This window comes from Tetrao urogallus, assembly GCF_951394365.1.
Source record: "Tetrao urogallus genome assembly, chromosome: Z".
In the NCBI taxonomy this organism is placed as follows: Eukaryota; Metazoa; Chordata; class Aves; order Galliformes; family Phasianidae; genus Tetrao; species Tetrao urogallus.
This window is the reverse complement of record NC_136816.1, coordinates 74,702,204-74,716,030: the sequence shown is the minus strand read 5'-3', so window position 1 is coordinate 74,716,030 and position 13,827 is coordinate 74,702,204.

The following is a 13,827-nucleotide window of genomic DNA, read 5'->3' as shown; positions in this document are numbered from 1 at the left end:
TTAAAAAAATTCATTAACCCCAAAATGATAAATAATACCTTTCCCTTCAGTTTTTCAGTATCCAGAGGCTTTTTACATACTGCATTAGAACAAGGTTTTGTGTTTTAACATGTTAGAACGACCTCCTGCTGGTTGTATGAGGTGACACACAGAAACCAAAAGCAGAGCTTTCACACAAGTGAACAAGTGTGGTGTTTTGATATTCTGGTGTTAGGGATTGTCTCCTTCAAGCTTCAGTTTCTTTCCTTCCTTGTGTATTTATTAGGATCAGTCCCTGACATTTCAGCCTTCTGGATCTAGCTCATGATCAGCTGTTACTGCACTCTGCATTCTGCCCACGTCTCGCAGAAATCAGATGTCAGGCTGTGCAAGGAAAACAAAACAAGGATGGAAAGAGGAATTGAGTAAATAAACTAACCATTTATTATTTTTTGGGGTACTGGATTACAAACAGTCAGAGGGAGAAAAGGTCACAGGTTGATACCAGGACGCATTGTTCTTGTTGCGATGCTCTTCCGTGACCCACAAGGTTTTTGCTGATTACATTTCTGCATTTCTGCAAGGCTAGTCTTTTCCTGTCCTGGAAGAACACTAAATGTGAGCTGAAAAAGTGCCTCTTCCTAGCGAGCAAAGTACTGCATAAGTAACCATGCAGCAAAATGTGCTGAGATACAAAAATGAATGGGTGAGATGGCTGAGAGCTTTGGGCTCTCGGTTACAGGGTGGTGAGCCTGGAGAGAAACCATTGCTTCCTTGTGCTGATTGAAACAAACAAGCAAAACCCAAACAGCCTGCTCAGTTTTCCAGGCCAAAAGAACTCATGTTCTTTCAAGCTGAGAAGATAAAGAAGTCTAAGCCAAGAACCCAAGATGGTGATTCCAGCATGTCCAAACGCGGCAAATGAAGCTCCTCCGCAGTGTGCAAGCTGTGGGATGCTGGCTTCATGGCAGGCCCTGAGCTGTCGTGTATTGCCCTGCAGCCTCCACGTGTGTGTGCTCTCTTTGGAGCTTAACGATGGAGTTCCGTTCTCTCTAGACCAGATGTCAAAAAGAAGCTTCTAAGTCTCATGGCCTCACGGTGTCACTAAGCAGAAGGCAGCTGGCCCTGTACTGAAAGGCAAGGGAGCTGCTCCCGTGTGGTGTGCTATTCCTGCATCGACCAAAGAGGGCAGAAGGAACTGGCCTCTTCAGCGCTGAGGTTTTTTGATCTGCACTCAGGAGAAGATGGTTCTGCTGCTGAACTATTTTGCATATTCAGATTGAATGGTTTGCTCAAAAAAGACTTTAAATTTTTTTTATTTTTTATTTTTTTACTTTGCTGTGTGTATCAGGGGTCACCAACAGCAGAGCAGGCTGCCCAGAGCCACATCCAGCCTGGCCTTGAATGCCTCCAGGGATGAAGGCATCCACAGCCTCCTTGGGCAACCTGTTCCATCATTAAATAATCTTTTTTTTCTTAGACAAAATAAGTAGGTACCCTAAAAAAAAGTTGAATATTCTCACTGATGTAAGCAATTTAAACCTTCAGTTGAGCACAGAGCCTTCCGTGGGATCTGGGTGTGCTGGCTGGGTGCTCTGTGTGCTCCCAGCAATCCCAGCAGAGTGTGAGCAGCACTGCTGGCCAGGTCTGCTCATCTCATCTGTGCTGCCAGGTGGGTGTGCATACCTGGAAATTAACGTGGTCATCTCCAAAACGACAGCTGTACTGAACTGATCTGTATATGAGCTTCTGATTTCTCCTTCGGAGAACAGTGAAATATTTATTGATGACTGAGATGCACAGTGCATTAATTATCCTATGCAGTATGCAGCTGGCCTATAGGTTAAAATTACAGCTCGATGAATGTCCCAGTACTGTAATATTATTTGGTACTTTGTCACCGTTTTCTACTTTGTATGAGAACTTTGTTTCTTACTCCTGAAATAAACTGTTGCTCACGAGGTATCTGTGCAGGTGTAGCTGCTGTTTTCTCCTGCTCCTCCTAGATTAAAAAAAAACAACACTGCATTAGAACAGCATGCAGCAGAATTAGTTCCCTTAACAAGAAGGGTAGATCTGAATTGCAAGCTTCAACCGGAGGTGAACTCACCTGCACCCTGTCCTGGGTGGGTTTCTCTCACCATGGGCTTGGAGTAGGGAAATCCTTGGTTAGTTTCCACGCTGTCCAGCTTCTGCCATCCCAGCGTTACTCCTGGTACTTCAACGCCCCACAAGGCTTCCCTCCCAGTTCCAGCCACGTTCTGAACACGTCCTCAAGAAATGCAGAGGGAATCCAACTATGAAAGCTGGCTGCCTGTATTTGCACGTTTGTTTGCAGGAGAGCTCTGCTCCCCGTGGCACAGGAGGGCGTCCAGGAGCAGCAGTGCTGTGTGCAGCAGCAGTGTCCCAGCATGGTGAGCAGCCAGCACTGCAGCACAGCACTCTGTGTCCCTGCCTGCAGAAAGCTGCACCAGCTCAGGTTGGTCTGCAGCCTGGTGCGTGATCTGGTGCTGCTGTCTGCCCCCCCACACAGGACGTGATCAGAGCCAAAGGTGCTTGAAATAAACTATTAGAACGTGGTAAAGAGAAAGTCATGAACTGTAGGGATTGGGAAGGAGTCAAAATGGCTGTCGGGTCTGTGGCAGAGATCTCTACCATTTGAGCCCTGCTGAATCACGGAGTCACAGAATGGCCTGGGTTGCAAAGGAGCACAGTGCTCATCCAGCTCCAACCCCCTGCTGTGTGCAGGTCGCCAACCCCCAGCCCAGGCTGCCCAGAGCCACATCCAGCCTGGCCTTGAATGCCTGCAGGGATGGGGCATCCACAGCCTCCTTGGGCAACCTGTGCCAGTGCCTCACCACCCTCTGCTGAAGAAGGGAATGGTGGTCAGAAGGAATTTCCTTGCCTTCATCACCATTAGGACGCACTCCAGGTCTTCCGGTCAGTGGCGCTGAGGGCAAAACATCCCTGATGCTGAAGGACGAGTGCAGGAGGTGAGCATTTCCTGTGGCTGAACTTCAACAGTGAAGGAGGACTAAACCTGCTGAAGCTGCCTCTGGTTGTGGTGCCCTCTCTGAACTAAAGCCCTGGGTTTTGTTCTTTCTTCCTGGAAACTGAATGGTGTGAGCGTATCTATTTCAGGCTCAAACTGCCTGCTGAGTTAACTCAGCGGCTGCTTTACCCACAGCTGTGTGTTGTTATGTTTTTGTGTTACTGATTTACAGCAGTCGTTTATCTCTTGGTAGCTGAACGTATTTGGAAGTTGGGTTTGAAGGCAGCCCAGATGGGCGCGGGCCATTCTCGGGTTTGTCTGGCAAAGGGAAAGTTCACACTCTTTGGAAAGGCCAGCGCTCTTTTTCTGTTTTCCCTCCCCACTCTGCACCGAGAGAAGCTGATTATAACGCAAGAAGCCATTGCTACTGAAGCACCAAACTTCTGCAAGTGACCCCGCTCACATCAAAGGAGAGAAACGGGAGCAGGAGAGACCGGCGAACAGCGCTTTCCAAAATCAACTCCTCGGCATTCGTTTGGTCTCTGGCGTTTTGAGCCCCATGCGCTGCGCAGGGCTGTGGCCGCAGGAGGCAGCGCTGGCGCACCGTGCTGAGCCGCGCCGAACGACCGACGGAGAGCAGCAGAGCGCTGCTCCCGGGTGAGCATCTTTTTCTCTTCTGTCCGCCTGTTTTCTTCTCTCTCTTCCCCACGCTGCGTGAGTTCTCAGAGCGTTTCTCCTTCACAGCGCTCCTGAATAGCGCTATGAAATTGGGATGCTGTCGATACGGATCTCCTAGCTATCGCCTCAGTGAAACAGCTTTGTACATCGAGCGTCCTCAAACTGCCTCATTTTGGCCACAAAAGACATCTGCCCTGCGCGACCCTCCCCTGTCAGGGCAAGGTTCGCGGTGTGTAGGTGTTACTTTTGCTCATGCACCATCCATTTTCAGCTAATTAATACCTCGGCAGCTCTGAAGTCTCGGGGCTCATCCAGACGTGTCGTATCACAGCCACCAGGGAAATCTTGGCATCGCTCCTCCCTCGTCACAGAATCTCATTTCAGCGAGATCTGCTCACCGATAGGAACGTGTGAGCTGTGGGAGGGGGCTGGGAGTTCGCTTGTTTCTTTAGCTTTGTTTGTTTCTGTATGGTTGCAGCAATCACAGCTGTCTAGGAGCGGAGTCAGAACACACTCACGTTACGAAACCTAAACGCTTACTAAATTTCTAAGGCACCACTGCTGCAATTTAGTCATACCAGGCTTATTTTAGCAGCTGATAAGAGCTGCTGTCTCCCATCACTGTTGTTGGCATTCACAGGGAGCATGAGCTCACTGTTCGTGCATTGCCACAGCAACACCCCGCATGTGCCTCCATCACTCAGAAGCGTTGCAGCAGGGGCAGGAGTAAAAGACTGGGACTGCCTCACCCGTATTTTCAGACATAAATAATTTCAGGTGTTTCGTCAGCGCTCCACTTTTGTTTTTCAGGGTCGCTTGAAATTACCACGGCAATTCTTCACAGTGCAGAACAGCACGCCATCAAACAGCCCAGATGTGTTTCCTGGGCTCTCTGGCGATGGGGCTGGGTTGAGAGGCTTTATTTCATCGCTCCACGCATCAGGCAGCTCCACTTTCTGGCACCCTATCCTGCTGTCTCCCCATGGGGCGCACATCAGCACGTCATCTTGCAGTCCCACAGCTGGAGATCCCCCTTTGCCTGACCTCCAAGGAGCCGGAGCTGCTCGCAGCTGCTCCTCTCTGAATGTCCTTTTTCAGTGCTCACGGTATTTAATCTTGTCCCCAGGGCTGTTCTCCGTTCATTTCCTGCCTTCATGCCTGCCTTTGCTCTACTCCTTTCTTTCCCCTTCTCTTCAGTGCCAGGAGTATCGGAGATTCTGCCCCCCAGGATCAGCTGGGGATGTGCAGTACTGTTTGAAAAGTGCTCTGAGTTTGTTGGAAAGTACCAAACGAGGGTGGGTTTTCTTGTTTGCTTTCTCTAAGACTCACTGCTGTCTTTCAAGGAAGTGCAGCGTACCCATGAGATGATGACTTGTTCGCTCTCAAATTTTTGTGGGTTTTGCTTTATGCCCACCTTAGAGATGGACAGAAAATTGCTTCGAAACCAGCAGTGAGAAGAAACCATGTTTTATGAAACACTAAGTTGTCATCTCTGGCCATAGTGGAAACATTTCAAACAGAAAATAGCTGTGCTGTGTGCCAAGACACTTACTTGTCCTGGCAGGGGGAGAACTGCAGCTGTTTGCACACTGCATTGCAACCGCATCTGTGATTTGCTGGGTGAAGGTGAGCTGAGTTTGGCAGCACGTAAATCTGAGGTAGGACTCCCATTGGACCCTGTAGCAGAAGACATTTCTGTTGTACCATCTTCACCCCCCGACATGTTAAAACACACTTTTCTCTGATGAGATGCATGGAAGCAAATTATTTGCACGCTGTGTTTCTGAATCCATAGCACTGGGTTGTGCTGTGTTGCACGAACTCTGCCATACCATGAGAGAGCATTATGAGAAAGGAACAGTCACTGCACTGTGCTGGTACTGAGTGCTATGGTGTGCCCTGTTCTGCTGGGATTGCTGCCGCAGTGTTCCCGATGCCTTCAGGAACATGAGGTGGTCCTCCTTGTGTCTAAGAAACGTGAATCAGTATTTCAGGTTGTCCCCCTGCACTCTGCATGCACTGCCAGCCAAACGCTCCAAGGCGATTAACTGCTCCCCAGATCTTCCAGTGGAGATGTGGCTGTTGTAGGAGGAGTGAAGATTTCTGATGGTAAAAAAAAAGTAAATCTTTCTTTGTCCTGAAAAGCAGACAGAGAGCTGTGCAGCTCAGGTTGGGAACTGTGGCTTTGGGATGAGAGCTCATGGTCCAGCACAGCCCCCGTGCTGGCTGGTGGCATTCTGCTCCACAGCTGAACTCAGTGCTCCTGTCTGTGCACCACACAGAGCAGGGTGATGGTGGGTGTGCTTCCCTGAGTGGCATGGACAGGTATACATTTTTTGGGTAAGGAATTGGCTAGAGGGCCGTGCCCAGCAGATAGTGGTTGATGGAGCTCAGTCCAGCTGGCGACCTGTTACGAGTGGCGTCCCTCAGGGCTCGGTACTGGGGCCCATCTTGTTTAATGTCTTTATTGGATGACCTAGATGAGGGCACTGAGTGCACCCTCAGTAAGTTTGCGGATGACACCAAGCTGGAAGGTGGTGTGGATCTGCCTGAGGGCAGGGAGGCCCTGCAGAGGGATCTGGATAAGCTGGACCGCTGGGCTGAGGTTGAACGGGATGAGGTTCGACAAGGCCAGGTGTCAGGTCCTGCATTTGGGCACAACAACCCCATGCAGCGCTATGGGCTTGGGGATGAGTGGCTGTGAGTGTGAAGAAGAGAAGGACCTGGGGGTGTTGGTTGATGCTCGGCTGAACATGAGCCCACAGTGTGCCCAGGTGGCCAAGGGGACCAACGGCATCCTGGCCTGCATTAGAAATGGTGTGGCCAGCAGGATTAGGGAGGTGAGCATCCCCTGTACTCAGCTCTGGTGTGGCTGCACCTCGAGTGCTGTGTTCAGTTTTGGGCTCCTCAGTGCAGGAAAGATGCTGAGGCCCTGGAGCGTGTGCAGAGAAGGGCAGCGAAATGGTGAGGGGTCTGGAGCACGGGGCTGATGAGGAGCTGAGGGAGCTGGGATTGTTCAGTGTGGAGAAGAGGAGCTCAGGGGAGACCTGACTGCACTCTGCAACCTCCTGAAGGGAGGCTGAGATGAGGAGAGGTTTGACCTCTTCTCCCAGGCAACCAACAGGACCCAAGGAAATGGCCACAGGTTGTACCAGAGGAAGTTTAGGTTAGACATAACAAGAACTGTTTCTCTCAGTGGTCAGGCACTGCAATGGCTGCACAGGGAGGTGGTGGAGTCGCCGTTCCCGGCAGTGATCAAGAGGCGCCTGGATGAGGAGCTGGAGATGTGGCTTAGTGCTTGTGGTGGCAATGGTGATGGGAAGGCAGTTGGATTAGGTGATCTTGCGGGTCGTTTCCAACCTTGTGATTCCATGATGCTATGATTCTGCGATCAGGGCCGCACTCCGCTGTGTGCTGTCGGTGTGCTGGCTGAAATAAAGGCAGGCGGTGCTGCTTCCCTTCGCTGTTGTCGGCGATGCTGTCTAGAAAAAAGCTGCTTCGAACTTCTCTGTCAGCAGCAACCTGCGCACAGATGGTGCTGTGCTGCCTCTCCTAGGGAGATTGCTGCTGTACAGGCTGAGGAGAGCAGGGCTGCGGTTCTCAACAGCTGAAGGAGAGGAAAAGCTGCCAGAGCGCTGTGCTGAAGGGCTCAGGCATGGCAGCCTGCAGGAAGACTGCAAAGGCTGAATTGGTTTTGTCCCGTACTGCTCGGCAGGAACCAAAATGGCTGGGTGATGTTAAAGGTACCAGCTTCTCACTGTGAGTACCCACTGAAATTAAACTCGGGGCTCTCAGGGGCCATTGCCAGCGAGAAGGCGTGCAGCACTAACATGCAAACTGTTCTCTCCCATCCTCCTTTGAAGGGACACTAACAGAAGGACATTGACTTCACATTTACAACTCACAGCAGCCCCTTCTCTCCCGACCCAACGAGAGGAAGCGTGCTGTGAGTGCCCTGGGGCGCATTGGTGCTGTGCATCCGCCACAAGCAGCTGCCCTGCACCTCACGGCAGCAGCAGGCAGCCCTCCTCCTCCTCCTCCTCACACAGATAACCAAACACCTTCATTAAACTGTTTGTTCGGTGAAGGCTGCTTCCAAAACTGCAAAGCGCTGTCGAGAAACAAATGTTTTCCTTTCTGAACAGAACACCGCAGGAAAGGAGAAAAAATCCGATTGTGTTCCTGGAGATTGCCACGAGAAGCAATCGCCCTTCCTCAATTAATTCTGCTTCAAGTAATTCTTCTTTTAGACTCGTGAGCTTTTCTCTCTGCAGTGTTTTCTTACCGCAGATATCTCGGTGCGAGTCAGTTGTTGCAGTGAAGTTAATGCACAACAGCTATTTCAAGAATCACATTAGTAGTCTTTTGCAAATACAAATGCTACTGAGTCATCAGTAGCAGCAACTTCTCAAGTTAGCAGATGGTGGCCCTATAAGAAAACATGTTTTCATACCTTACTCCGCAATTTATTCCCAGACTGAACAAAGATAGCCAGGTAGTGGCATCTGTCAATGTCATATTTCCCGTTAAACTCCATCTGTCTGCAAGATCTGAAGGTGTCTGAGCTATAGTAGATAGAAGGCACAGAGAGGGTAATTAGAATTCCAGCGTATCACAAACTAGAATTGGTTTTATTTATGTAAGACGGACATTTTTGGAGAGCTCTGAGCAGTTGACTTTGCTGCCGGGATTATTATTTGTACGCATCTGGTGCAAAATGTAAATTTTTGCCTTATCTGAAGCCAAGCCATTTCTTGCACACCGAGCCTGTGTAATTATTTGTATTGTTCCCACAGAAGGGTGGTGCAGAAAGGCTTTCAGCAGGGGTCCAACCAATTTCTGTGCTTGCAGAGATTACACCGAGGCACGTGAACCTGTCGGTCCGACCACGCAGGGCTCAAATCGGGTTTTGCTGTTTGCTGCTCTACTGTCATCACAACTCAGTAACTCACCAACAGAACCATTTCCACCCACCTTTGGTGAACAGACAGGTTGTGAGGGTATTTTCTCTTCCAGAAGGATGAGGGCCCTGCAGGCTGTGCCCTGGGCCCCATGGCACTGCTGGCCCCACACGGGTGGCTTCAGCCCCACTCTGCTGTGAGCTTCGGGCCCCTCTTCCTGGTGCGGAGGACACGACATGGCCCAGCACGTGGCACAGCTGCTCTGCTGCTTGTGTCCCCTAACACAGGTGTGAGATGCTCAGAGATGGGTGGCTCTCACTCTGCCTCCATTCTCATTCTGATCCTTTTGCCCTTTCTCCTGCTGCTGGGGCAATCCTTTCCTTGTCTTGGGATCCACCTGCCTGCTAAGACAGCTCAGCTTGCCTTGGCATATTTGAGGGAGGGGAGTGATACGAACAGAAGAACGAGTTTGAATCCTGTCTCAAGTAAATGAGACTTTCTGCAACCAGCTCCTGCCGCTTCGCCACATCCCGTGGCGGGGGTGGATGCACATGGCTTTCAGCAGGCCAAGGCAGAAGGGTCGTACTGCTCCATCCTCCTTGGCTTTGCTCTTAATGTGCCCATGCCATCCTTGGGCTCTGCCCGCCCAGATCCCACTGCCGTCCCCCAATTCCTGAGTCAGGCATGAGGCTGCATGAGGCTGCCTGCGCACAGAGCTCCCCTCTCCAGCTCAGCAGTGGAGTTTGCTGCCCGTGACACTGACTGCTGTATCTTCCATGGATGTACAAACGCTGCGGGTAAGATTGTTCAAGAACATAGCACAGCAGCTCAGAAGGATCAGATGGCATTTCTTGTCACGGAGGAAGCCATCACGATCACTTTATGTATAAGCTACCCAATCTTCGAGGTGCTTTTAGGGGCCAGGTCCCACGTGGATACCCCTTGAGGGCGAGGAGGCAGTGCTGGGGAACCGCAGCAGCACGGGCTCTTCTGAAAGCAGAGAGGACAAAGCTGCTGCGGACCTGCAGTGGCGGCTGAGCCCTGCGGACAATGCATGCAGGCCCACGGCATGCTCCTAATCTCCCTGCACAGGCTGACATTAAGCACAATGCTGTCAGGGCTGTGGCAGGTGTGGTCGGACTGAGCATTGTCCCCAGTGACAGCGACGGATGTCCCAGCAGCCGTATCGGCCGTCCTGCTGCGCTGATGGCCCCACAGCGTCCCACGGGGGCCGCGCCGTCACCTGGGGTCCCAGCAGAGATAACTGCGCCCGCCTGTTCCTTTGTGCCTAACGCAGCAGGGCCCCACCACCTGCCCTCCGCACAAAGCAGGGAAGCCCATCTGGGGCACAGCAGGACGATAAAGCGAGCGGCGTGGATGCCCTGGTGCGTGGAAGCACTCGGGGATGTTACGGAGGTAGGCACGCTCCCCCACCGCAGAAGCGCTGCACGCTGCTTGTGGTTGGGTGCTGCGGGGTGCAGGAAGCTCACCAGGCACAGAACCACCTCTCTTCTTCCCTCCCATCGCCTATAGCAATGCCAGGGCGGCCACGGCCAGCACAGCGGGCACTGCCAGAGCCGAGGAGCTGTGCAGCACGGCATGCTCACTGCTGGCAGTGCAAGAAACCCACCGAGCTGTTAATGCCATCCTGCAGTGTCACTCTGCAAGCCTGCAGCGTTCCTTAACCCGCCTCCAGGCCACGGCTGCAGGCTGCCCTGCTGTCACACGCTGTGTTTTGTTTAAAACAAAACTTCAGCACTGCAAAAACGCTCTCTCTCCTTCTTGACCAGCGTGGAGAATTTCAGCCTTGAGAGAAGCTCAGAAAGGGCAGAGTAAAAGCACTGCCTGAGGAGGGCATGGAGCAGCGCAGGCGCCCAGCTGCGGTTGCAGCGAGCTGCATCCTCCGGGCGCGTGCAGGTGAGCACACAGTGCTCCAATAGCTGCTGATAGAACCATCTGCAAAGGGCTAATGGCTCATTCATTAAGAGCGGGAGCCTGCACAGCCACAGCCTAATCAGATATGGTACGATGAATAATTCAGAAATAATCCTCGCGCACTTGAATAAATATCAGGAGAAGGGAAGTGAAAGCCCCGTACATATGGTGCGTGGAGGGAACAAAACAGACATTCTTCAATGTCCTCCGCTGATGAGCTTCGTTATACGGATGTTAATCAGGCAGGTGGTCGATGCCTGAGGAGAACGCTGACGCAGGGGTTCCTGTCCCAGCGCTGGAAGGTGTAGCAGGCAGAAAGGACCACACTAACTAACAGGTGCTCACAGAGAATCCATTCGCCTTGCATTCTGTCATTTACACGCGGTCCTGTTGTGTAATTAGCTGGTGACGCAGGTGGAGCTTTGGGTTTGGGTAGAAGGGAAAACCTGGGCCCAGGGCTGCCCTGCTCCCTTCACCACGACGGGATCAGCATTCTACAGGGCCGATGCGGGTGCTGAACGCCGTTTCCTTCATCTGAAATACCTCTGTGCAGAACGAAGGAATAGCCCGGAGGTGGGCAGAGCACGGAGAGCACAAAGCAGAGCAGCACAGCCGCATCCCAACCCATGGCTGCACCAGGAGCCGCGGGGCGGTGGGACAAGGGCAGAGCAGGGCAGCTCCTGGCACAGCCTGAGCCCCTCAGCTCAGCCCCTCCTCGGCTCTCCATGAGCTTTACTGCCATGCCAATACATTTTACTTAACGTTAGGTTAAATGACACAGCTTACAGCGCGGCTACAGTTTTCTCCCTTCCAAAGTCTTTCTTCTTATCTCCTATGAGATGAGTTTCTTTTCAACAAATCTCATTTTTCTAAAAGCAACCCTTGAGTTTTCAGTCCAAGAAATGGGACATGCATTAATAAAGGAAATTGAACTATTTTGAGAAGAAAATACGTAAAGAATAGCAATATAAGCATCTGAAAAAGCAAAGTTCAGATGTGGCGTTTGTTTTTCTAACATTTAATGTTTCAATATAGCGCTTAAAGGAAAATAGTGCCACTGCATTCCTAACACTGGCAGAAGGAAAAACAAACGTGCTGCATAGAAGGAGAATGCAGGCCTCTGCTGCGCTCTTGTCAGGAGCACAGCACAGGAAATTTTAAGATGAAAAGCCTACTGAAAGCAGCTGAAGTGATGGATAGTTTTCAGTTTCTGCCAGAAGCTATAGAACTGTTAGAACACAAATAAAGGTAGGGTTGAAAACATGGAATTGATATGCTACCCTTCTTGGATAAAGTAAGGGTGTTTCACAGTCAGGAGGGAGGTGTTAGTGAATAAAACAACAAACAAAACTGGGAGAGTGCAAGAAAAAGGCATCATTTATTCCAACACAAAAAACGAAACGCAAATTGATGTCTGACTGTGTGAAATCATCTTCTGACCCAGCAGAGCTGTGATGAATGAAAGCTCTGTTTGCATTTGATATAGCTGATTCCGATACAGAAAGCAGAAATAACACGGCATGTTTTGCAGCGGTGGATTTCCAGAGCCCTAACATCCTCACGGAGTTAAATAATTAAGAAGCCATCAGCATTCGCTGCAGCATCCAAAATAGAATAATGTCAGGAAGTGGTAACTCCTTCTACCGCAGGTTCTAAGGGTGGTGCAGCAGCACATCTACGGGGATGGCAAAGGGGGTCTGCGCCCCGCTGCACACCGACCGGAGCAGAACACAACAGCAGTGCTGCTCTGTGCTCCCATTGCCTGCAGCCACAGCTGGGGGTTGGGACGAGGGAAAGGAAACGTGCAGGTGGGATCTCTGAGGCACAAGTTTGGCAGCTGTAGGAACCAAGCCTGCCTGGGGCCGTCCTGCACAGACCCACGGCTGACCCATGGGGTAGGACGGAGGGCTCACTGCAGTGACCCACACACAGCAGCTGCCCCAAAGGGATCCGGGGACGGAACGTGCCGAGAGCATCCGAGGCCTCATCATCGAGCAGCAGCGGCGCTGTGGGGACAGCTGCAATGCAGCGCTCTGCTGTTTTGTGTGTCTGAAGGAAAAAGCTGCTGCAGAAGGGCGTTCTGCCCAGCTCCACTCACAAGCAGTACTTCCAATCCTCTTAACTTTACTATGTGAGAGTTAAACGCTCGCGGTGACCAGCTGTTTTTTTCCCCGTGGGGATGCCAGAAACATATGGTCACGAAGAAACAGCCTGCCCGAAAGGCACAGGGACCTCTATGCCACGTGTAAGCTGTGATGCAAAAGCAGCAGAAGCAGCAGCTACACACACTGCTATGCCAGCAAACCTGACGCACCCGGCGCAGGGAAAAAGACTGCAGCTTCCCACCCAATTTCCTGGTTAATGAGGGAAAATTCGGGTGCTGCAGGGGGCAACTGCAGGATGAACCCTGGGTGGTGCGGGTCAGAGGCCCTTCCTGGATGTCAGTACAGAATGCAGATCCATTTGCCTTTAATGGAATGCAAAATCACAGAATCACAGAATGGCCTGGGTTGGAAGGGACCTCAAGGATCACGAAGCTCCAACCCCCTGCCACACGCAGGGCCACCAACCTCCACATTTCATAGCAGCCCAGGCTGCCCAGGGCCCCATCCAACCTGGCCTTGAACACCTCCAGGGATGGACGGGGCATCACAGCCTCCCTGGGCAGCTGTTCCAGCACCTCACCACTCTCATAGCAAAGAACTTCCCCTGACATCCAACTGAAATCTTCCCTCCCTCAACTTCAAACCATTTCCCCTTGTCCTGCCGTTATCTCCCTTTTCCAAGAGTTGATTCCCCGCTGCTGTTTGTAGGCTCCCTTTAGGTACTGAAGGGCTGCAATGAAGTCACCCGGCGCTGTGCATCCACTACCGCAGAGGCTGCAATTGAGTGCAGGCCGCTGTCAAAGCCCGAACTCGGTACAGCTGCCTCGTACCCAGCAAATGAAAGCGGCGTTCTGCTGAGTGCGGGGCTCCAGGTTGCGGGATCCAAATGACAAAACCCGTTTGAAATGACCCCGCAGGCCGAGGTCACGCAGCGAGCAGCCGCCGCTCCCCGCCCGCCTTGCGGCGCAGCACAGCGGCCCCCGCTCGGGGAACGGTAACCGCGCGGTGCCGGCAGCGCCGCCCGCGGCTCTGAGCGCTGCGGGGCGGAACGCGGCGCGCGGCCGGGCCGGGTAAGGCCGCCGGCTCCTTCGTCGAGGCCGCGACCCGCCCGGCGCTCCCCGATCCCCGCCGCCCGCGGAGCGCTGGGGCCGCGCGGCCCTCCCCGCCCCCGGCCGGCTCCCGGAGCTGCTCCGCAGGGAATCGCGCGGAGCTTCTCCCCCAACCCGTGCGAGCCGCT